Genomic DNA, 26,781 nt, shown 5'->3' on the forward strand with positions numbered 1-26,781 from the left:
TATGACACTGACTAGTATTAAATTAATTTGATTAATTAATGTGTGGTGCAGTATTGTAGTGAATGCATGTAGTGAAGCTCACTGTTGCACACTGTTTAATTAAAGAATGTACTAATGAACAAGATAACGAACGTATTGTTAGGAACATTTTGGGAAACTCACCAGAGATAGAGTATTTGAAGCATAAAAAGAACATAATTGTTCAGACCTGGAGGCTGAGAAATTAAGGAACAATTAAGCACAGAATCTAACTTTTCAATTGTGTATTTGGGGTTTTCGTTCTTTTTTTTTTAATATTTGGATAAATCCAAAAAAAAGGCCATTAAAAAAAATCACATTTGTGTAGTGTAAATCGGCTACTGGCTCAGTTTTGATTCTACAAATAATGACCGGTTTAATTTATTGGCATCCATAAATACTGGTAGTGATTGTCAAATCAAGAAGAAGTCAAGATGCTTTTATTGGCATTTTAACCATTTATAGCTGACACAGTACACAGTGAAATGATTGTGTTATTTAAAAATAAAAATGTTTTTTTTTCTTGCCATATATCATGGAGATTCATACGAACCTCTGTATGAAATGGGAATCTTTTTCATCTCGGATGCACCAGCAAATCAAATGTTCCGAGCCATCTCTCAAACAAGTTACCATTATACACAAAAAAATATTGTGTAAATGTAGCATACAGGATCTTTGAAAAAGTGCTTAGAGACTGTAACATCATGGAAAGTTTAATCAGGGAGTAAAACTTTTATTTATTCATTCATTTATTCAGTTAGTTCTTTGTTTGTTTGTTGATTTTCTCCCTAATTTAGTCTTGCAAAATTCAGACCCTCCCCTGTCATACAACCGCTACCAGACATGGAATCCAGTATTTTCTCTAAGACACATGAAACTAGCCAACCACATGTTTTCAAATTGTTGCTCCTGCTTTGTCACAGAGCACAGTAACACTCTGAAGCACTATCCACCCTCTTTTGCACATGTGAGCTTACAGACACCCCCAATTGTCTACTGTCGCTCTGACTGAAAGAGGAGAGAAAGTAATGCCACCCCTCCCACCCAGAGGTCAGTTTTGCTCTCATGGACTCCTGGCCACAGACAGCTGTGATAGGATATAAAATCAAGATCTCTATAACAGGATTTATGCTTTTCTGTTAAACTGGAGTGATTATTATTATTATTTTTTTATGACTGAAGCAGTTTATTAGTTCTTTATTAACTATATGGAAGTGAATACGCTATTCAGAGGTTGCAATTATTGTTTCAGAAACTGCTGATCTGGGATTTTAACGTGCATCAGTCTCTGGAGGTTACACAAAATTACATAAAAAACCATCAAGTGAGTAGTGACTCTCTGTGCAGAAAAGGGTTGATGATGAGAGAGGTCAGAGATGAATGGACAGATTGATTAAGGCTGACAGAAAGGCTATAGTAACTCAAATAACTACTATTTACAACTGTGGTGAATAGAAAAGCATCTCAGAATGCCTTAAAGCAGATGAATCTGAGGTTATAGCGGGCACAGGCTCCCTGAATCTGCTGTAATTTGCAAATGGTAGCATCAGAACTTGGCATCAACAGTACGAATCCCTGGACCTGGTTTGCCTTGGGTCAACTGCTGCTGCGGTTGCTGGTGTAATGGTGAGGGGAATGACTTCTCGCCAAATACTGACCATCCATCGTTTGAATGTTATAACCTTTCGGAGGATTGTTGCAGACCATGTGAATCGCTATATGGCTACAATTTCTATCTTATAATGGCTACTTCCAGGATGATAATACACTGTCCAAAAGTGCAAGTAATCTCAAACTGGTTCGATAAATGTGACAATGAGTTCAGTCTACTTTAATGGCCTGCTCAGACATGGGCCTTGAATGTAATAGCGCACATTTAAAATGTGGTAGAATGGAGATTTGGAGTATGAATGTGCAGCAATAACATGATGAAGTCTCACCAACATGGGGCAGAATCTCAAATGAAGTCTTTCCAACACCTTTTAGAATCTGCGCCACGAAGCATTTAGACTGTTCTGAGAGCAAAGAGGACTCCTACCCAGTATTGGTATGGTGTTCCAAAATAAAGTTATATATTATAATAAACTTATATTTACATACGTTTATAATAATACAGTCTAATACTACATCAGCAGATTCAGCAGAAGGAGCTAAACATATACAGAGCAGACAAAGTGTGACTATAAATGTAAAAGGAAGCAGCCTGGTGTTGCAATTTACATGGGGCAACATTGCTGGAAGCCATGCTAATCGTTTTGCTCGGCAAATAAGGAGCATTTCAGGGGAAAATAACTGTCTGCAATTTCCTGACTGAGGTCAAATATATTTCAGTGTAAGTGAAAACTTTGCTTTTCCATCAGGCTATGTTAAAATATTGACTAGATCTGGTTAATTTCAATCGAACCAAAATGAATGTTGTTTTTTTTAAAAAAAAATCAAGCTAATAACAGTTAAAGCTACAGCTGCTGTGTGTACACATGAAATTTGCCAGATGTCACATGTACAAAGTAAATTTGAATGTTCATTTACACAAGTGAAAGATTATTGAATTTCTAAGGGGCTTACCACAGGGCATTAGCACAGGAACTCTGGTCTACTACATAGTTCCTGTTTTATAGTTCCTGAGTTACTTTAGCATAAAGAACAGTTACGCCATAACAATTACAGTAACATAAAACTTGTCAGAATAGATTTCACTATAATCATTTGAAGAACTTTACTTGTGTTTACTGAATTAATGCGAGTAGGCTGTTGATGTGTTTTCTTATCAAAAGCTGGATTTTGATGTTTAGTAAAATTTAATATCTTACACTTTTAAATTGTTCACTGGTTCATCCCAGTCAGGGAATCAGAAAAAGTCTATCTATCTATCTATCTATCTATCTATCTATCTATCTATCTATCTATCTATCTATCTATCTATCTATCTATCTGTCTGACTGTCTGTCTGTTAATTAATTAATTAATTAATTTATTTATTTATTTATTTATTTATTTATTTATTTATTTATTTATTTATTCACAAACTATGCAGAGTTTGAGAGCCTATCTTTACAACGCTACCATAAATGACTTTTTTCACTAGATCTGTTTTCCAAAGTCAGAATAACAAACTGGTTGGTGGCTTAGCAGAGTACTGAACCTTTGCTTGAAAGTAATGCAGAGGTCAAAATGGAATAACATAAAATGTGTTTAGAAAAAAAGCATAAGTAAAAAATTTTAATAACCATTTATGTCAACCTTAACTTTCTATAGAAAACACATGGGCCAATAACGTCACTGCATTATTGATAAGGGTCATAAGAGAATAATGCAATAAACCAAAACCAATACACACACAATTAATCACAGTTAGCTAGGGGCACCTTCGAGAAAAATGATTTCATTTGAAGGAACGCTTTCACATAATCTCTAATGAGATCAACTGCTCTAGCTGTTTATTTTGCTCTAAGTTGGCCCTTTTCACCAAACAGATTTTTTGTACACATGAGAAAAAGGTGCATAAGTCCTCAAACAGGACTATTAGCATTGTAAATATTTTGACTTTCATCATAGATAATATTATTAGTGATAAGATTAATTTGTATCATTAGTGTTCCTTGTGTGTATTCGTGTAATAGCAAATTTTGGAATAATATAGGTAACAAATGCTGGGATGAAGTGGCCCCTAGCACAGGAGAAAGAGTGTACTAGAAGTCAAGTGAAATCCTGACCTTTAGCAAGTGAATGATAGGAGCAGAGCTCTGGTGATTCTAGTGAAACCAGCAATAAACCAGCGTCTTTAGTACAGCTTACACAGCCGCTCCTGCAGCTACCTTTCTGACGGCAAAGGGCACATGGGTCTATAAATAGCCAGAGGGAATGTTACCTTTTCTGATTACAGCCCATTTCTCTATTTCCCAAATGTTTTACAATTGCTGACCGTTAATCAATATCTGCAAAAATATCCTGCTGGTAAATTGTTCAAGGCCTAACAGTGGCCAACTCAACAGTATGGAATAAATATTTCTACAGTATCACATTTTTGCAGTATGTGTGTATAATAATAATGATTCCATTCAGCTATGTGATCTGCTTGAACATTTCCACAAACCTCAGTAAAAAACACGACTTTGCACTGTATTTAAGATTTTTTTTTTGAAGATAAAGGCCTCCACCCTGCATATTGTATCACCTTCTTAATAGTGACTGGTAATGAAACAAACAATAGCAGAAACTTTAATATTTGAACAATGAAGTCTATTACGCTGTGAGAGAGTTGGTGTAGTTGGAGGATATCGATGTCTCGAGACCCACTGGGATGACATGAAGAGCCTTCCCAATGCATAATAAATTTTAGCTCTGAGCATTTTGCTCAACCCTATCATGTGCAGATACAGAAAATGAGCTTTAGTGTGTGTGTGTGTGTGTGTGTGTGATAACAGACTTCCTGGCTTTTACAGGCTCCTTGTAAAGCTAATAAATGTCATAGGTACATAATCTGCTACAAGTTTATGAAAACAGATCTCTCCTGTTAGCTTATTTTACGCTCCATCCCCTGAGGGCTTGATATATTATATTGATGAACCCATTAAGAGAGGATGATTTGACTAGAGAAACGCCTATATTAGATGAAGCTATGAAAGATGAATTCAATTGTAATTTGAATAGCGCAGCCTGGACCAGATTACTCAGAATGGGTTGCTGGGAATTGTCTGGTGCAAAATTGAGTTGTGCTTGTTAAGTCAAGTAGTCATCACTGGTAACAGTATTTGGCATCACATCCAGCGTTAATACAAAAGCTCATTGATAAAACCCTTAGAAGGAAATATCCGTTTGCATGTCTAACATCTTTAAAAACCCTTAAATGCATCCTGTAATTTATCATTGGTTACCCAATAAATATCACTCTCAGCCAAAATAACATTGCATATCTGATGTAGTACTGACAATGAAATAGCTGAGATTATTTGTTAAAAATGGTATTTCCAGAAAAAAAATCGTATATTTCCTAGTTTTTTTCTCCATATAAGCTGCACTTATTTTAGAGCTTCGAACAGGCAGATGGATTATTTAACATATCCTGGACCTGACACTGGAGAGGTAAAATGTCAAAATGACTGAAGAGCTTATTGATTACACAGTATTGACAGACACAAATGACTGACAAAATCTTTAGTACAAAGTGAAAAGTAATACATGTCGCAACATAGGACGAATGTTTAACGGTGATCTGCCTTCTTGTAATGTAAGCAATGACCTTATCAACAGTATAAGTGCTTAGCAGGGCAGTAAGAGGACCCACTGTTTTAAATGAAATATATATAATGTGGATGCTGATGACAAAAGAGTCGCCTGATGCTTCAACATATTCTGTTTTAAACTGTGGTGTGTAGGACAAAATCAGGTGATTACACCATTGCAGAAACAGTTCAAACGATTCAACATAGCAACCTGAACCCAAAAGAAAACAATTAAACAAACAAAGAAATATAATATCATAAGTATTAAAAGTGATTTTCTGTATGAAATACATCAGAAACAAACACCTTTTCCGAGCTTTTATTGAACAATTTTTATTTACATTTATACACAAAGTTGGCTGCTTTATATTTTAAGTAAATTTAGGGCTAAAAGAACATGCTAATGTGGTATGTAGTGTGGAAATAAAGTCCATAAACTGGACTAAACTTAACTTAAATAAACTTATTGTGCACTTTGGGTTATAATATATATAAATAATCCAGGCATTATAACTTGTCCGCTAGGAATCAAGCAAGATTATGCATTATGTCTGATACTCAAATACTGTGTACATATATGGTGAATTGTGTTGACCGGGGAGCAGAAGAGAGAGAGAATAAAAGAAGCAAAAAATATAAAACATGTCCCTTTGTCTTCTGTTGGCCCAAGATTCTAAAAATGTCCAGAACTGATGAATTTGTAGGGTTAAAGTAGCTTAACTTTGTCAAATGTCATTTTAGTAGTAACTGCTTTAAAGTGATAAGTAAGAAACTAAGAAAATAATAATGAAATTAAAAATGAGATGAATAAAGAAAATTAATATATTGCTTCTTCTAACACCAAACTATTGCAGACTTGACCAGTAGAAAAGGACAGTGAGATTTTTTAACTCTTGCCTTCTTGTCAGTACACCATTTTTCATAACTTGAATCCCCTGACCTGATACCTTCCTGATACAATAACGTATTTATTTTTGATTTTTTATTATAGAATTGCATTCCATGCCAAACTCAAAGGTGAAAAGGTCTCCCTCTTTCTTCGGGAGAAATAAACTGCTGATAGCATCGAGATATCACAGTGCACTTTAGGCACCTTGTAGCACGTATTTCACAGATGTTCCTGAGATCAGTGCTAAGATTGTAACGACTTTTATTCATCCTGTGTGAAATAAGCCGTTGCCTCAAAGAAAGTTTTAATGGGAGAGTAGGAAACAGGGGATTCAGAAAAGCAGTGGCTACTGTGCTGCACTGCTTGCTACAAGACGCAAGTCTTTTGAAATGAGTTATGTGGGAATAGATCCCTATGGCCAGCTAATCAGTTGATTTTTGAGATCCCTGTGGAGGCCAGAGTTTGTGAAACATCTCTTGTTTGCAGAAGCCTCTGTGATACTGCCTGAGATCTGTAGTGTAATTTTCTGGACAGATGGTGTCATGAAGTCAGACAATTATAAGCCAGTAAGTGAGTGTTATGTAAAAGCCTTTCTTATTGTATCATATGGACAGTGTATACAATGTTGTTTTCTTTGCCAACAACTACATTGTGCTCAGTCTGGAAGCAGGAGAATCTGTATAAGTGTTTTAGTAAGAGTGTGAAACAGAAAACAATGCCATGCTGCCAAAGCAAAAAGAAAAAAAGAAGCATGCTTTCACAAAATCCACTTACTGTTGCATTATGTACTTTCAGGAGCATTAGATTTTAAGTTAAATGACCCAGAAGTTCTTTATCTCTCCTTCACTGCATTATGCAGGAAAGCTTTTTTGATCATTGTGTGCTGTTGGATGTTTGTCCAAAGTGCCCTGGATTTAAAGCTATTGGTCTAGTACCAAAAGGGTGTTATATAAGTCATGTTAAAAGAGTCAGATTGATGTTTTCTCAACAAATTGCTCCAAACAGTAAAAAAGAGAGGAACAAGCACACAGAAAAGAAGAGTTACTCTATCCTAATCAGTGAACATCATGGAAAAGCATGAAGCGCTGACTTGGAAAGCACTGATGGTTACTGCTGATCAATAAGGGAACTAAACAACAGGAGCTGATTCAAGAAAGCATAAGGAGTTGAAGACAAAATCAAACACATTAACACTTTTTATCCCCTACCCCCCAAAAAAACACTTACTATAACATTAAATCTAAGTACATTGAGTCCACATACAGCAGTTCAAATTCAAGGCAAAAGTTATGAGATTTTTTGTAACAGGACATAAATTGCTTTGTTTTCTTTAATGATGTTAGGCAAAAATGTGTGCTCTACTACATGGACACTCAAAAACGTATACAAAATATGGACCACATGGAATACAAACACTAGAATTCAGAAAATGTTTATAGGGGAAATTAAGCCAGCTGTTTGGGCTTACTATGAATCACAGAACAGTTACTCATTATGGAAATCCATTATATTCTTTAAACCACAATATACAATATAGTGGGGATATTTTATATGCCTTAAATTAGGTCTGACATTGGATGTGTTTATTTACTTCTGCTAATGAACGGTAGAGTTTACCACACGCATAAGAAGAAATTTACACAATTGTAGTCAAATTGAGGTTCTGTGAAACTTTTACAGACGTGTCTTTGTATGTGTGGATTAATTAAATACAAGGAGCTGATTCCAGTTAGGCCTAGGCAATAATACCATTTCCTGTGCAATCAGCAAGCACTTGGAGTCTCCTGCAATTACAGCGTCATTCTGTTGTCACCATTTCCACAGCTATGGGATAAGTTTAAGTAATGTGTTTTTTAAAAAATAAGGAATTTAGAAGAAGGATAGAGCCAGTTTATTTTAGGTCTACTGAATGGCAATCAGCATAATCATCATTTCATAATCAACAAATTACAGTGCTGTGGTTATGCCCATGTGATCCTCGCTCACTGCTTCACATCAGAGCAATTGCTCAGTAATGTAATACAAGAACAGTCGTGTAAATCTATATTATTGATCTTGTTTAATTTAATAGGAGGGACGTGTTTATATTTGGACTTTTGAATACATGTGGCAGGATTTGGAATGTTAGTGAATTTGTTTGATTCAAAATTGAGATCTTCTGTCACTGATCTACATAGATTCTTATAATACATGCTGAAGTTCCTCTGAACCTTCACATGGCAGTAAATAATTAGAATCACATGGTATAATACAGACCTCATCCTAATCAAAATTCAACAGCTTCAGGCAACATAATCATGTCTTGGTTCTAAAACAGAGTTTTTTGGAAGTCGTGATTGCCAATTTAAATGTACAATCACTCTTTCCTAACAAAGCCTTAAGCATAAAGAAAGATCATACTAGATTAACAAAAGGGCAGATTCATAGATAAAGCACAGTCTCAGTTCTAATGCTGAAATATTCTTCATATTATTCATAACATGTTTATTACACATCACGCAATTTCCAATTTTCCAGTGGAAAGCGAAATCTCTGTGTCATAATGCTTTAAACTGAGAGGTTACTACAAACTAATACAACAAATATAAAAATGTCCACATAACCCTGTTAAATGGCAAGTATTTGTGATTCAAAAAAGGAAACCAAGACAAATCATGTGAGAATGTTTTCCACCCTCAATATGAAATTACAAGGTATAAAAATTAAGTGGCAGTCAAAAACATTTTGCAAGGAAAAGCAGGAAAAATCAAATTGATACAACAACCTGGTGTGCACATCCTTTTATAACTGGGAATGTGGCTCTGTCAGAATGAATCAATCACATTCAACCTCATTTTGAAAAGTAATCATCATACATCTGTCATCAGTGAAATTATTCTGATTAACCCCAAATAAAGATCAGTTGTTTCTGTAGGATTTTCGTCATGGTTTCATGAAGAGTTTACAAAGCATGCATGGTGTCTCACTTAGTGAAATATATCCATCAGAAGTGGAGTAGAAATACATTTCAAATAGAGAAACTTGAGCCACACAGTTACATCACCGATAACAAAAACTTACAAGAGAGGCTACCAAGAGACCTAAAGCAACATAAAAAGAGCTGCAGGAATATCTAGTATACACAAGTACTGCATGTGACAACAATCTCTCATATACTTCCCATGTCTGGGCTATGGAGTAGAGTGGCTAGACACAAGCCCTTTTTCACAACAACATCCAAGCTCAGCTAAATCATCCTAAACCATGTGGCAAAATGTGTTATGATCTGATGAAACCAACTCCAAACAGCATAATAACTAATTACCAAAAAATCCCCCATGGTGCAGCATGGTGGTGGTAGCATCATGCTTTAGTACTGGGTTTCTTCTGCCAGAAATGGGGCTTTTAGTAAGGTGGAGGGAATCACGAATAGCTACAAATATCAGTCCATTTTTGTGCACAACTTTCAGGTGTTTGCTAATAAGCTGAAGATACACCTTTCAGCATGACAATATTGTACATCCACATCAACAAAGAAATGGCTTAACCGAAAGAAGATCAATGTTTCTGAATGACAGAGTCAGAGCCTGGACCTGTATACAAATAAAAATCTGTATGGTGACCTTAAGTGGGCTGTGCACAGGAGATGTACTTACAATTTGATGGAGCTAGAGTGGGAAAATATTGTCAAGTCAAGATGCCATGCTGATAGACTCTTACCCAAATCGCTGAGTGGTGAAAGAAAAATAAAAAGGTGTTTCAACAAAGTATTAGTTAAAAAAAGTTTTTCACTTTTTTTATACGTTGTAATTTCACACTAAGGGTAGAAAAAGTTGACATTTTTATCTTGGTTTCAGTTTTTACATTGCAAAAACCTGCCATTTTAATAGGGGTGTGTAGACTTTTTACATCCATTTTACATCAACAACCAGGATGATGGATGGCATGTGTTATCTTTGAATTAGTACAGCATGGTGATACAAATGTATCGAGGTTGGCTAGGTGTAATGCAATAATGAGGGTAATGGCAGTAGCGGCTGTGTGGGAGTTCACTCCCTGTCTACGGCCGGCTTCGTATGAATTCCACCAAACTGTTCAGCAGGAAGAAAAGAGCCCTAATGCAGTTATATCAGCATAGAAATCGTTTGTACACCCTTCTGGGCTCACACACAAAGAAATAGTCTACTGGATAATTGTTGCAAGCATTATGAGTGCAAAAAATAAATGTCCAGCCTTTCCAGACTCTTGAACGAGATAACATGCACATTGCATACAGCCTAGTAAACACTTTGACAAAACATTACTGGCGACATTAATAAGCCAGTCATTTTCCTGGAAAGATAGTAAAAATAACAAGACACTAAGGGAGAGGAAAAAAAATATAAAGAATGAGAGGGGGGAAAGCATCAGGCTTGCCTAGCGTGTGATGGACATTTTGTACAAAACAACCCAATAGTCTTCCCAGTGTTTTCCAGCATACTTTGTTCTTACCACTGATCGTGTCCCTGGAAATACATAATTACAGTCTGTTAATACTGGCTGCCAGTTTCTAAATGATAACATAGAATTCATGCTTGTTTCTGGGCATCACAGGACATCAGCATGCTAAAGAACAGAGCAAGGGGAAGAGCGCGCCGGAAGATGCTAATTATGCTGCCATATCAGAGATGTCCGTCAAACCCCCAAGCCTAATGAATAAAACCCAGCAAGCCAACTGCTAACACAGCCCCTAAACACACACACACACACACACATTTAAGTGTTATGTGAAAGCCTTTCTTATTGTATCATATGGACAGTCCATACGGTGTTGTTTTGTTTGGCAACAACTATGGTGTGTTCAGCCTGAAGGAGGGAGAATTAGTAGAGTGTGTGGATAACAGAAAACAGTGCCATGCTGCCAATGCAAAATGAAAAAGAGACATATGATTTCACAAAATCCACTCAGTATCCTCCACACACATATGCATTTATAAATGTACAGACGAAAAAACACTGAAAGGGAGGAGCAAAATATTCCAGTGAATATTTAATTGATGACAAAGGTCAGATCCCTGACAAGAGATCTGAAAGAAAATGTCAGGAAAAAGAATATTGAAGGCTTCAGATATCTTTGATAGTCTAGTTATGGTAATGATAGGAGGCAATGTAAAATTCATGAGGTGTACCTAGCAGATGAAGATTGTTAATAATTGTTCTCCTGGCCCACAAGGAAGGAAGGAGGAAAAAAAAGGTTTCAGAAGTTGTACATAATGACATCTTTACATTTTGCCCTAATTGTTTGTAGACACTTAAGTGCAGCTAAATTACTTTCATATGTTGGAATATACACAATGAAAGGGCTGGAGTCCTACCTTTCCAAAACAGCTGTTTGGCAAGAGTGTGCAGAAAGCTTGTCATTAGTCTCTAATTACAAAGATCCTTTTTTCTTGTAATTACCTTACCGATTAAACCTATTCATTTATTCTGTAACAAAAAAATATCCAAGTAAACCAGCAACCATAATGCCTCCTGAGATTTCTCCAGAACATATAAAACCCGTCACATACATCAGTGACTGTTGGTCTGGAGATCATGCTCGCTCAGCATTGTCTCATCAGAAGATAGCTTTAAAAGTATACCTGACAGTTATATGTGTGGACCTATGTGGAGTCTGTCTGAAACAAATTATTGGCAACACTCATCAGAATGCAGATGAGCTGCCTTGAAATTGGGGGAGGCTTTTATGCCAAACCAGCCCTGTCAGGAAATCAGGATGTTTTGATTTTCTCTGAAAACCACACTCAATTCAGATTAACCTATACAGGAATGTGGATACTTAGAGCTTTTGTGGAGCCCCTGTGGGCAATCTGGAGGACAATTACCCTACATAGTAGAGTGGAGAACGCACCCGAGTCTACGCATTTGATTTTAAATGGCAAGACTGTGAAGCAATGAGCAATTTTCGTCAATTACCTTTCAGTCTACATGGAAGAAATGTGCTGTCAGGAGTGCATCAAAAATTGTTGGACAGTTAGCAAAACATAGCTGAGGTCTCCATTGGATGACATGAACAGCATGGTAAAGATTTTACAGAGGCTGACCTCTCTGCATTCATCCCGTGTTCCTTGGGAACTACTGTTGACAGGCTGATGTCCATCTGCTGTGAGAAACGCCTATGGTCTTGCACCACACCTGCATGCCATTTCACCACTCTGATCACAGACTAGCCAAGCATCAACGAACAGCTGCAATTCAAAGCTGTTTTCTCACAGGCTTTTTGCATTAAGGTTTATATATATATATATATATATATATATATATATATATATATATATATATATATATATATATATATATGTATATATATAAAATCTCCTAATGCAAAAAGCCTGTGAGTGAGTCTGACATTACTCCCTGGTTTATTCACTGTATTTATACAAATGATTTTCTGTGTATGTCTAATGAATGTCTTGCCTTTTGATTGTAGTTCTGAGTCGTGTTGTTTGTGTGTTTAGGTTTTCTGATTTTGTTTATTCTGGACTGCTCAGTATGCAACTTTTGGCCTGTTTCACCAGCTATGATACTGCACTCACACTCACACCACCCCCAGGACACCATATACGTACATATGGCTGCAGCACCAATTTGGACGTTTGCTCACCAAACACATGCAGAAATGAGTTTCCCCACATTTTTTAAAAGTAACCCATGTCTGCTGGTGTGTAATGTAAAATTAGACCTACTCTGTTTGGGTTGTGTCAAGTGTGGTGACTGGCATAAACTGTTAATAATTGCCTAAGTGCCCCTGAATGTCAGAACTGTCCATCACTCCCCTCTCATCTTCGTCTTTGAGTTTTCATAATATTTTCACTGAACTGCAGAAGACAAACTACTTTCTCTGACAGACTTGTCACTTTAACACTTCAACTTGTAAAAATATTTTACTTTTTACTCAGTGGCTTCTCCAGATGACATAAGTCACTGTTTGTGGGCAATATAACTTAACAGGTCTCAGAAAGGAGGCTTATTAAATCTTAGCTTTGTGTTACTATATAAAAAGTTTGTGTGTGTGTGTGTGTGCGTGTTTTGTTGTGGAAATGTCTGGTATTAGACTAATGTTTTATAGACGATTTTCTTCACAACTTACATCTCTCTTTTCTCTTCAGAACATGCTTTATCTACTGTTTACTCTCTTTTACAGAATATGTTTTAGCAAGTTGTTTACGCAGCTCATTTAAAGGGTTCTGTTGCATTTGTTAAATTAAATCCTGTTAGCACCGAGTGCAAAGTCAATTGCATCCATTGAGGTTCCATATGCTATTCACAGGGGTAGTGAGTAACCATAAGCCATTGTATCCTCATGTTTTGCAGAGTAATTTGTTATGTCATTCTAGTTTTAGGCTGAGCTGCTTGAGGGCCCCTACTGGGTTGCCATAAAAGAGCAACATGGGGTATTAATGGCTCTACCTCTTCCAAGTAGTTTCTTTTACTTCCTTTGGAAGGGGACCAACTCATTCCTTATTTTAATGGGTGTCAAATTTGTTTTCTAAATCTACTAAAAGGTTATCGTTGTTACATGTGGACAAGCACTTCTATCTGAATCAATGTTAACTTTGTTACAAGGGTAATTTACTGCTCTCCTCTGACCGCAGTGCACAAACTTAATCACCATATTTTTACAAAACACCAGGTGAAGGAGATTTATACCCTCAACATGACCAGCCACACTTTGGCCACAACGGCAAAAAAAAAGAGTAAACCCATACCAGGGCTGTTTTATTTGCCTACCTCTATGTACAACTTCACACTTATATTACTGCAAAAAAAAGAAGTTATTTAGATATGATTTGGAGGCTCTGGATGACTGGATAAGATGCTTAGCTGCCTTTATTACATTTTCCAGTTGTTTGTTATGGCCATGACTTTCCTGCAGCTCATTTGGACTGCTCTTAATGTCAGGAGATTCAAAACCTTACATCTGACTTGTCTGTATATCTGCATAGGGGGAATAAAGTGCTGTAAGGACACGTTCATTAGCACTGTTATTCTCTCCAATAGGCTGAGCTACACTGTGACACAGCACCAAGGGCAATCTGACAGAAACAGGAAACGTCACAGGATAAACGGAGAAGGAGCGAGGGCAAGAGAGGGTGAGAGAGTTAAGAGATCTCATTTTTCTCCACCAAGTTATCTTTATTGAATAAAATGTCTTCTATTAAGATGGATACCACAAACAGTCTTTTGTTTACACAATAACTGTAAAGGGAGGAAGAATTCTCACATTCTGCACAGACAATTTATTATTAATAAGTACATCAGTGCTAGCGAGCTGTCCCGGGGACCGCAGCAGTCGCGGATGGAACATTTATCAAACATACACACTAATAACCCACTACACAAGATACACTACTTCCAATATTAGGTAACAAAAGATAAATGTGTCAAGTGTATGATGAGTTATTTTGATTGCTTTAACTCTACTCCAAGACCCCTGTATGCCACAGTTTCTTGCAAATTATTTATCAAAGGCGACAGTATAAAGTATTCGATCAATATGATCAACTGATGGATATGTTCATTGAGACCTCATGCCACAACTCTCATGTAATAACTGCTGCGTAATTACAGTCAGTATTGCATTGACTCAGTGCTTGCTGTATATAAAGATAAATGTTATTCATTACTCTGCGTGACCGCTTCAGCAACAGAATATCAAACGACTCTGACCCTGCTGTTCTCGAGTCTATATTCACCTGAGGGCATCCTCCTCTACAGCTCTCTATTTTAAGACTGAAACCCAATCCCAAATCATTGCCTTCCTAATTAATGATAATGGAGCGAGGTGTTGTTGTATGTGGGGTTATAATTGTGGTCCCAGATACAGTTCCTCCCAGAGCAGACGTTTTTTTTTTTTCAATGTAGAGGAGGCTTCTTTAGGAAACAGATGGGATTGACAGCCTTAACAGCCACCAACGCACTCGCTTCCATTTTAGACCCTACTATTGGATTTCTTGCCACCCATATCAGTGCCGACACATGTAGATATGGTAGTTGCATCTAAGAGCAGAAATGAAATCAATACCGCCGACTCCTCAACAAGTCTTACAGCATTACAGAAGCTCAAGCAAGGCCATCTGCCCCTGTCTCAAGAGCTGCCCTACTCCATGCAGCTTGCTGTCAGTAATGTCTTGCTTATTTGGTTAACACTAATCAACTGCAGCAAAACAGGGCAAATCCTCTAGCAGAAAGCTTTAACTCGATTTTTTTTATTTTGGGGCAGTGGGAACATCTGTCCCCCCAAAAGGACTGAGTGGTGTAAGGGCTCAGCGCATCTACAGGATAGCATGGTGCTGACTCTGTGAAGCTTATTGCTTAAGGCAGATGGTCCCTAATGTGAGATGGAAAGTTATTAGATTTGGAGCCATACCCAAAATTATATGGGTGAAAGCCACAGAGGAGGCTCTAGAATCTCATACGCAGTTCTCTCAAGTGCACCACAACATAGTTACTTGCCCTTTTATGGACACCAAGCACTAATGAGCATTAAATATGTGGCTGCTGCCATGTGTTTATATAAAAGATTTCAAGTACAAAGAAGAGAACTTTGGCTCAGTCAGAATAATTCCCCATCCTTAATACAATTCAATACTGAGGCAGTCGTTTTATATGTCTGGTCTTTAAATGGTGCAAATTCATTTTCATCTGGATGGTATTAATACTCATAACCAGGAACCACAGCAATGTAAGACATCTACTGCTGCTTGATTGAAGAAAACATGAAGAATAAAAAGACAGAATGAAAGAATGAAAAACTGTCTTTAATCACGGGCTGTGAAATGTGTTGCCAACAAGAATCGGACACACAGAATGTCGAAAGAACAGGGCAACTGGTGATCTCTGTAATGCCTATATATGAACAGATCATTTGGGTTCTCTTTTAGATGCCCACCAAAGCAATTTGCCTCTGACAAAGCTTTTCACATGATTTTTTTTATTTCATTGGCTGGCACAGTGTTTTTGCACAGGGGGGTGTCTATTATATTGGAGTCTGATTAAAGCATGATAGCTTATGTCCAATCTGTTTTCCACAGGGGGAACGTGACAGCACACAGTTCTCTCTACCTGCTGCCACTACACTGCTTTGGGTGATTTACAACCAACGTATGCACCACAGTATTTTCATGTTGTTCCCGTTGAGTGCCAGGATGAAGAAATATTATGCTTTGCTGACAAAATACAGTGACAGCCATCTCCTGCTAAAAAAAGCGTGCCACAGTGTTAAACCGTATGAAAGCAGCGAGACAAGTCGGGGTTGAAGGCATCTGTAGCAGCCCACTGCTATTTGATCTATACCAGCACTGATTGAACGGAATGATGTTTATAGCCGAGTTAAAAAATTGACTGTCAATTAAAAAATGACACGGGGAAAGCAGAGGTCCCTAAAACAGACGCTGAAATTTACCCAGCAGTGATGATGGGCCTAGCTGGAGAAACGTGGCATATGAATATATTTTGTTTCAGTGGGTTTGCCTGCAGAAGAGCATGTAAAAAAGTATGTAACACTTTTTGTTAAGGCTCAAGTGAAAGCACGGAGTTGTATGAGGGCGATGCAGTCAGGTGGTAACTTGATAAATTGAGACACAAATGTCAGTATGCAGCGTGTCTCCCTGCGCTCCATGCTCAATTGTTTGGTGCCTGGTAAAAAAAACACTAACATCTAGGATATCACTGGCTGTGTTTTCCATGTCCTGGCTATAGCCAGATTTTATTCACATGAGTATGGAACACATTAATACTGCTGATAAACATAGACCAGCCATTTTATCAGAAATGTCATATTAATGGTGGTTAGGATCCCATTTTCTCTCAGAGCGTCAGCAATTCTTCATGGCGTGGATTCTACATTGTACTGGAAATGTTCCCATGTGATTGTGACCTATGTTGACATGATTTCATCATATAATTGCTGCAGATTTGTCAGCTGTACATTCATGCTGTGAGTCTCCCATTCTACCACATCCCAAAGATAACTGGGGAGGCCAGTGATATACACCAAACTCATTCCAATGTTCATGGAACCACTTTAGGATGACTTGGCCTTGTGCAAGAATTAGCCTTTATAAGTTGGGTAAATTTTGGCCCAAAATGAATGCACATGATCAGCAATAATAATACTCAGACAGGCTGTGGTATTCAAACAAGGTCCAAATGCACCAAGAAAACAATCCCAGCACCAGAAATTGAGATTTATGGAGACTATAACATTTTTCCAATCTTCAACTGACCAGTGTGAGTACACTGGGCCCACTGTAGCACTCAGATTACTGTTCTTGACTGACTTTGATGATACAGCACATTTACCTCAATGTTTATTGGACTATTTGGATTATGGCTGAAACACAAATAGAATTTGATTTCAGCATAAACACCTCTAACCTCGATCATTTTAGAAGCACTATGAACAAAAAACATATTTGTAACCTAATTAAATTATGGTCATTATGTCAACTTTTGAGTATTTGTGTTACAAGAATTCCCCTGAGATATTCATCTCCTATAACTTTAGGAGCTTTTATCTCAGTTTATTTCTTGACTCATACAGGAAATTTGAGCATAAATGCTGTTTGCATAATTTAAATGTGCACAAAGAGACAGAACCAGTCTTTTTGTTTAGAATAAAGTCGAATGTGAGCACAATACAGAGAAAAAGGGGATGGTAGACAATAATAATTATGTGCTATGGCGGTTCACAAGAAAATGAGATTCCACCAGTCGTTATCAACCTGATGCCGTAAGTGATCCAGCTGATTGGGTTAGATGTGAAACTGAGGTGACATGGAAACTCAAACAGAGTAATTTGGAAAAGAATAAAGTAAGATATCACTGAGGCTTCATATCCAGGATATCCAGGTTTTCATCAGCAATAAGCCTTCATGCATCAGTGGAAGCCGTCATACATCCTCCCATCCTGACCAATAATCCTTAAATATTCACCGTCACAGTCCATAAAGCTTCAATAAATGGAAGAACTCCCAGACTACCCAGTTTTATTTATTAATGTCAAATGCTTTTTTATCCAGTCTAGTCCAACAGCAACGTAGCATATTATGTAGAATAACTGTCAGTGATAATGTCCTGTGCAATATTTTTCAAACCAGAAAGTTCATTATAAGCTAACCAAACAATATGGCAGCTTTATAGCATTTTGAGAAAAAATGAAAGTGTCAATGTGCCAATCCAGCACTTGTTCATTGACCTTCAGGTCATAATACCTTCTTGGTTTATCTGATAATATACACAATGACCTACATCAATAATCTCTCACATAATACATAATATCAGCGAGTGTCCCAGAGTAAAACATATAGATCTTCTGAGTCTCAACATTTCCCCCAGCCAAGCCAGGCAGCCTAACTAAGCTCTCCTGTGTAGCAATCAGGGACCACCGCTCAGCTATGGTCCTGTGCACCACTCCACTCTGTCAGGGATTTTCCATTGGCCTTGTTGGGCCATTTTATTCATTGTTTCCCTGATGTAGTGATTGATGTTCTGCACTCTTAATCTGTGTGAATGATAACTGCTGGAGTGTGTATTGTGTGCAAGTGTGACACTGGCCGCGTGGTCAGGGCCACTGCTGACTGCTCACTCCCTCTGCCTCATTTACATTTCAATCTCAACCTCATGAATGTGAAGACTCTGGTTCAAAATTAATAACACTGTGAGTGGGAGGTGGGCAGCAAAAAGAGGAGGGAGCAAGCATGCAGAGCAGGTCCTGCTTTCTTCCTCCTTTTGTTCTTCACCAAAAGTGCCCCTACTTTTATTTCCCCTTTCCAGCCTTTCTGCAAGTCCCCAATGAATGGCATTACAGGCAGTGGCATATCTGGAGTGACACAAATTTATTTCAGTTGCACCACCATAGTATATTTTCATAGAACCAGGGGCGATTTGTCTGGGGACAATTTAGTTTCCAAAAAGGATTTAAATGGTTTCTGTGGAGATAGTAGGGAGAAATTTAATTTGTTTCTCATTTACTACAGCAGGTATGAAAAGGAGAAAAATTGGATGGCTGATGGGCTAAAAATTGGTGCTGTCCCTCTGCTGTATCCCCTAAAGGACTGGGATTCTTGAATAATATAGATTGAGTTCGACCCCCACCCACCAAAGCTGCCACGCATCCCACTCCCCTATTCAACCCCCCTCCAAAGCTGCTTCCAGCCCTCTGAGACTGGTAACCTTAATCCAACTTAAAGAGTAACCTTTGGGGAGACTGCCAATCACTCCAAAAACAATGTTTCAATCGATCTGGCTGTCCCTGTGATTTATGGCTTCATTTTACAGTAATTGAGAATTAGAGGGAAGATTAGCAAGGCTCAACACTTCAGCTTGATATGCACTCTGAGCACTGTAATTTGTCACATCGGGATGTTAGACACTTTCTTACTCACAAAAGGGAGGTGGGAGAGGGGGTTCCCTTCTAATTGAATTTCCAGATAACACTGGAATTAATTTGACACTGTCGAAATTTGAATACAGCCCTCGTGCCTTCTTATTGTGAAGCGTAGAGGCCCTCTCGCACACTGCTGGGCTGGCAGACAATATTGATCCAAATCACTTTGAGTTGAGGCCAACTGAAGTATGGAATCACTAAATCTTATTTACACTCATATTGGAGCAGTTCATCTGAAGCTATCCAGTGCAGATAAAGAATATTACCTTTCATTTTGTTTGACTGCGCCCAGATGAAGTTTGGAGTATTTCCGACTGGGGACAAACATAGCGAATGCCTGGAGTCAACAGTAGCGATTGAATTAGCTGCCAACTTTAGAGGTCCATTGTCTGGGTAATTTGTCGTCTAAGTGGCACAATGAAAGCACTCCCTACCACTTTCTGAGCTCCCACTGTTGTGCTATCCATAGCCGAAAGACAATTCACCCCTACTCTACGCGATGCATATAACAAAGGTTTGTGGATTAGAATGCTTCTCCTTCAATCTGCCAATTCATTCAAGAGAATGTTATACATGTTGAAATGAAAACAATCTTTCTGACATTCTGGATAACACTGGCACTTAATCACATATACATTGTTTGCATGAAGGTATGCTAAAGTAGGAGTGTTTTTATATCTAATATACATCATTTTATGTGGAGATACAACAGGGTAACTCTCATTCATTATACTGCAACTGTGAAATGTAATAGTCCCTACATTTCCACAGAGTATTAAAATCAGCATGGGTTTCTATCCCAGTTGTGCCCCATTGAGGTTAAGTGCTATTTTCAGTGGGTTGAGTTAGTGCAGGAGCTCTTTAGCAGGCTAAGAGATGCATTTATCTGCTTAATGAACTTTGGGCTCTAACTTAATCCAGCTAATGCCTGTGTGAGTCAATTAGCAGCAGCGGATGTGCTGCGCTATTTATGAGCCTGAGCGCAGTCTAGCTCTCCTCAGCACACTGCTGCTTGTGCTGTAGTTTCTTTTGCAATTGCTCTCATATTTTCCATTGAATAGGAATAGCTGAGTGAATAGCTTAACATCACTTGCTCCTATTTTAAACTGATAGATGCAACTTAAAATCAGCTTTTCCTTTTGTTTTTTTTTTAAATTGTGGTTTGACGTAATGAACTGGCAGCCCTCTCTCCCTAATCTTACTTTGGCAATGCAAGATTTACATAAAGTTCCAAATAAGCTTTGCTTTCATAATATAATAACATTAACATATGCAAAACCACTAATGTAATCATGAGAACCAGCTCCACTGACGGTAGTAACCACTTGTCCCTAGTGGCTCTCTGGAGACTCTGACACAGAGTAATTGAGCGTGACACAGTCTTGTAACACACTGCAAATGAGACATGTGTCTGAACATCCAACAGGTTCTAGAGGTGCGTGTATGTGTCTAACCCCTCATTTTCCATTCAGAGCAAGGTGCTCAGCCTAGACTGCATGGGTCCAGAGGAAAAGGATAGGAAAGCTGGAGGAGAAAGAGAGAGAGAGAGAGAGAGAGAGAGAGAGAGAGATGTAACAGCAGGGAGAGAATGGGGAGGGAGGTAACTGAGAGGCTGACATAGATGAGTAGACAGGGCTGAATGGCCCATCAATAGATCCATCACGCTGCTAATTTGGAGCACATTTTGCATACATCAATTAAGAGGGTGCTGTATGTGTGCTGTCCTGAACTAAGAGTAAATAAAAGCCACACTGGTGGCTCCACTGACCTGTGTGACCCCTGAAGCAGATGTGGATAGTGTAGCTCCCTGCACAGATGGGAGAAGATCAAACAGCACATTTTACACATTTACTTTTTTTTTCTTTTTTTCTTTTCTTTTTTTACATTTTTTAGCTTTTACATTTAACTATTTATTTTTTTCCACAACATTTAATAACATTTAATATCAACATCACTTTAGCATTGTGAAGTGATGAAAATTGTCTTCATTTATTATTCCTCCAAATGAACAACTGTGTATATTTTCTCCTAATTAAACAAGGTGATTGTTGTAATTCTTGTCAATATTGGCCAAGAAATGTGCTTTACATACTATCAGTAAATTGTATCAACTATGTTTAGAAAATATGTATATAAAATATTTCCATTTATATTCAACATCACTGTTTTTTTTTTGTTTTTGTTTTTTTACATGTTTTCTTGTTGTTGTAATGCAGGTGTTTATGCAAGCTATATTCACTGCACTCATTTAGAGCTGGGCTACACAGCATATCAGAGCAACCAATATAATGTTCATCATAATTTTTTTTCCAGAATCAAACATTTTCATTTTTTCTGTTCAGCCTGCAACTTAACTCCAAGGCAAGTGCATGTTAAGTTTTCTGAAAACTTATAATGACCACTAATATATTATACCAGGCTTACAGCTTCATGTCATAGTCTCCTGGAATGATTTCCTGCATTGCAAGGTATGTAAGAATCATGCAAATGTGTTCATTTGTTGCAGAACCTCTATAAGGTGGTATCTCTTGGGTATAAAATATTGTGCTCTGAACATTTTATATGTCCTGACAAAACCAGGATTATATTAATATTTTAACACTCTAACCAATTTACAGCTCAGTGACATGAATTAATATAATCATACAAGTCAAAGCAGATAAATGCAAAAGAACCTTGTAGACTGCACTGGACTGTAAGTATTTTCACACTTCCTTAGTGACATATTAGGCAGACAGCCACTTTCCTTCCATGTCATTGCGGCAGAAAACAAATGATGAGTGCACTTTGAGAACACAGCAGAGCACCACGGGGCAAGTCGTTAACCATGCCTTATAGGCTAGACACACTAGGTACCTGTATGAAGCACAGCACCTGAGGCTAACCAGTTACTATGCCACTCACTCACCTCAACAAAGTGATCTGGCACACCAGACTCTAACTCTTGTGTCATGTCATATTTGGAGTAGATGAAGACGGTTAAGACTACATGATTGAGGGGCTTGAAACAGGTTGCAGTGAACCTCAAAAGACAATCCAGTTGGGTTTATTTTGTTTAGATGCAAAGAAAGCTTGATTCCAGCTGACTTTTTTCCCCTGTGACTTTCACTTCACACAATTTTGACATTTCCTGTAACGTAAGACTGTACCAAGAAAGCAGAAGACTGGAGACAAAATTCTGAGATAGGATATTTATTTAGTGCTGTCTAAAACTCTTTGAATATGTATCATCTAATGATATCATATAATGATGTAATGGTGGGTCTGGTGGGCCATCTCATTTACACCAAGGGGGGATTTAGCATAGCCAATCCAAAACTGTCATTTTTTTTGGGAATTGGAAAGAAACCAGAGAACCATAAAGAAACCCATGTTCGGAGGAGAACCTGTGATATTTCATCCGGACATGACTGAACTAGGGATCCAGGATCAGTAAGGCTGCACCACTACACCACCAGTTCTAATAATACAATTAAAATGCTGCATACTGCATTATAATGGCAGTATTTGCAGTAATGTGTATCATGTATCAAAGGTGTAAGTATCTAATCCCCCTTTGATATAAATGACCAGGGCACCTTTTTACGTTTACTCTCCCATTCATGACATTTTGACTTTTGACTTTCTGATCTTTTCCTTTCCCACTATTGAACGTCGCTGGAATCATCTTGCCCCAACTTAATTACTACAAATGAGAAACACAGGATTCTGCATACTCTAACTGTATTACACTGATATAATTTATCTTTGGTTTCTTGTTTTAAGTCCACGTGGCTCCTTAATAAATATTGTCAGTTAAAATGAAAATGCAGCTGGTGTAATTAAATTTAATTGGATCTTGTCACCTTGAGTTTGTGTCGTTTTTTGATCCTTGTTGAGTGTTGCTGCTCCAAAGTTGCATCTGGTTCGTTCACTACTTTATCGAAAGCTGTATCTTCAACTCAGGCAAACCCAAATGCATCTAGACCTTGTTTTCTATGGGTTAGCAAACCCTTTGAACCAGCATTGCTAATTTACCAAAGGTTTTTGAGAAACTCTCTGCAACATCTTTTTCTTTTTTTTTGTTGCTTCCCCTGCTCCAAGAGGTTCATTAGGTCTTTTCTCACAGACTGGCCTCTGTAATACTCCACCATGTCCTTCAGAATAATATGGCATGAGATTCAGTTTGTATTCAGAGATTCAATCAAGAATTTATGGTAGTGACTGTGGAACCATAAACCTTTAATAATTTAAAATCGACTGTTTCACCATCTGTTTTAGGATCATTTACCACCAGTAAATATAACAAATATCAAGATGCTTAAATTATATAATTCACTCTGCAAGAAACAGCAATAAAATATATTAGCTTGACTATAGATAAATAAGAATGAATTATCCTTTAAAAAAAAATCTTTTTTTTAGTACAATATTTAAATCATTATATATTAAAACGATTGCTTTCTGGATTGGATGCAGTATCAGATGCCTTTGCTCAGGCTTTTGTGTGGATTAATAAAAGTGCTAAATCGTGTGGTCTGAAAAAGCTTGGCAGCATACAAATGGCACCTGTGTCACAGCCTAGCTAAGCAAGGAATTGAACATGCAGCTCAATACCTTTGGAGCTGGAAAATCTTTTTTTCTCAATAAGCAGGACTGCTAAAGCACATTCCCTTTCAATCCATTAAAGTGTCCCATCTCCAGCTCCTCATCACACCGGCCTCTTAATTTGACAATGACAAAGAGCTACTTGCCGATTTTAAATTTCATAATTTTAATCTGTCAAGCCTGACATTTAATTAGTGGCTTCCTAACCTGTGTCTGCCTCGCTTGTGAAGGGCACCGTTGTTCAGCATGCAACACAATCTTGCCGGCAAGAGTGGATTAATATATATGTACATTACCAGCTGCTACAAAGACAATACACAGAAAGGGGGCTATTAGTTCTTAATCTAGACAGATGAGGTTAATAATACTTTTAAAGAGCGGCTCTATTAAGAACTGACTGATTAAGACCTGCGCTGGCTCCTTCATGAGCTGCTGATTGGAACCTGGATGGGAGCTTTTTGTTCTGCTCCTCGCTATCACAGGCAAAACCGACATTTTTTTTCTCTTAGTGGTGACAATGAGGACCAGCCTAATGAGAATCTCAACAGATCCCTGTGGGTTTAGAAAAGAATAGCTTCTTCTAAAGAGACCATTAACAATCTCACAGTCAAACAAATGTGGCTTCCTTATGATATAGATACATTTTAATAGAAATAATGATGTGGAGGGGAAATTCAATCAGTTGTCAAGTATGGGACAAATGGCAGCATGTGTCCCAGTGTCTTCTCTTAACCGTGAAATGTATCCTGTTTCCTAGCATCAGTTAAACAGTAACTAAAAGGTCTTTGCTCACTTTTAACCTCTATAGCTTCTGTCTTTCTCTCTCTTTTTATCCGATTTCACGCAACTGGCTCTCTGAAAGTTGTTATTGATTTGTGAATCAATAAGTAATGAAGCAAGATGGGGAGGACATGACTGAGAGGCAGACAAGTTTGTGGACTGTCAGGTGTGCTGCTGCGGCAGGCAACTAGGTCCGTGGGTTGCCTGCCAATTAATACCTCTATGGTGTCCTATGCTCATTCACTGCTGACGGACATCATAGCTGGTATGGGACTATGCCATGTCAACAGTGGCATCAGCACATCTCTCCATAGCTCCTTTCCCCCCCCTTTTTATTACAGGAAGCTTTACTAATCAATATCTTCAACATGCATTTCCTTCCTTTTTCAAAATGCCATTGATTTGGTGTTCATGTCAAATCAAGACTGCTCTATTTCTTCTGTCTTTTTTAGTGACCATTATGCTTCAGTTAGAAGAATGGGATTTAACATATTCCAAGTGCCAAGATTTTCCTAAATAAACTACTGCAATTAATGGCTGGGTTTGAATTAAAATGTCAGATATAATATATGGAGTATATACTTTTTTATAACCTTGTCAGAAATCACATCTGGCAACCAATCTGGATTTTAAAACACGTACACATTGATCTTTTTGTAGAGCCAACTCAATTCGCATCAGACAGAACAGGATTTCTGTGTCAGTGAAGGTTAGGGGCACACTATTGGTGGAGTGTGGCTCTCGAGTGTTGTAATACACATAAAATACACTCGTAAAAATTATATGTTGTATAAAACAACGAGTCTGAAATTTTAAAGACCTTGCACATTGTGCATAGACATAACAGAAACACAACTTTTTTCAGTTCATGACTATGATGTATGTAATAAAATGTAAAAGGATCGGCATATTATTACTTCTGGAATGTATTACTATTACTAGAATTACTATAAGTCCATAAAATTTAGCCACTTTATTATAAATAGGTTTCAACTACATTTCATCTGCCCTGAGTCAAATACAGGTCTACTCATGAGGCCATTTTGAACCCTTTATGAGACTGTTATCTTAAGCCTGCAGAGAGAGGATTGTTTCTTTCTTTCCAAGTGTATGCTATGATCATCACCACAGGGTTTCTTTCCACTGCTGCAATATGCAATCCCTTGTAGTAGAGGGGAAAAGTAGAGGGGAGAGAAATATTTTCTAGAACTGGAACAAGTAAGAGGAGATTCAACGCGGCCCACATGTACTGGCAGAACCTTTCGAACTAATGAAAAAAATACCACCTGCTTAATACATCATGGTGCAGTCTAACTGATAATTGATAACGGGCTAATATCCTGCAGAGGTGGAACTGTAACTCATTCAGGCTCCCTGCAGCCATAATGGACTTCCCAGTACCGCATAAGCATTGGGCTCGCTCTGTATCCCACTGCCACGATAAGCTCTGAAACTGAACTCTGGGCTAAATATAAGAATGAAGCTCTGAATTCTGGAATGTGCTGTCGGCCTTTTTATGTGTAGCATTTCTGCTGCCATGGGGTTCCAGTGCTCAGATAATCTGTAGCTAATCATATGAATCTGACGTGTCCCCTACTGCTCATTACTGAGCCCATTATCCGATAATTAGCATGATTAAAACGTGTTATAAAGACGAGCCCCCTATCCCGTCTGCCCCGCCTGGTTCTGACTGTATCACCGTTCTTGAAGTCACAAAGACATGAAAAGCAAATCACATCAAAGCTGGAATGCTTAAGCTGGTGAGTGAGTGAGTGAGTGGGTGAGTGAATGAGTGAGGAAGTAAGGAAGTGGGGGGATTAGTAGGTGTGCATAGATCACATCCTGTGATTTTTCCATGCTACAAACCCCTCATT

At 37.9% G+C, this 26,781-nt stretch overlaps 1 long non-coding RNA gene across 1 annotated transcript; it reads left to right on the forward strand.

The window, feature by feature from the left end:
- The first annotated feature begins 2,243 nt into the window (after positions 1–2,243).
- Positions 2,244–23,351, forward strand: LOC131354061 (uncharacterized). The gene is made up of 3 exons (XR_009204690.1): positions 2,244–2,353; positions 14,152–14,243; positions 16,185–23,351. It is a non-coding gene; the product is annotated as an uncharacterized LOC131354061 (long non-coding RNA).
- The last annotated feature ends 3,430 nt before the right edge of the window (positions 23,352–26,781 follow it).

The sequence above is a fragment of the Hemibagrus wyckioides genome, linkage group LG06 (assembly GCF_019097595.1).
Source record: "Hemibagrus wyckioides isolate EC202008001 linkage group LG06, SWU_Hwy_1.0, whole genome shotgun sequence".
Taxonomy (NCBI): Eukaryota; Metazoa; Chordata; class Actinopteri; order Siluriformes; family Bagridae; genus Hemibagrus; species Hemibagrus wyckioides.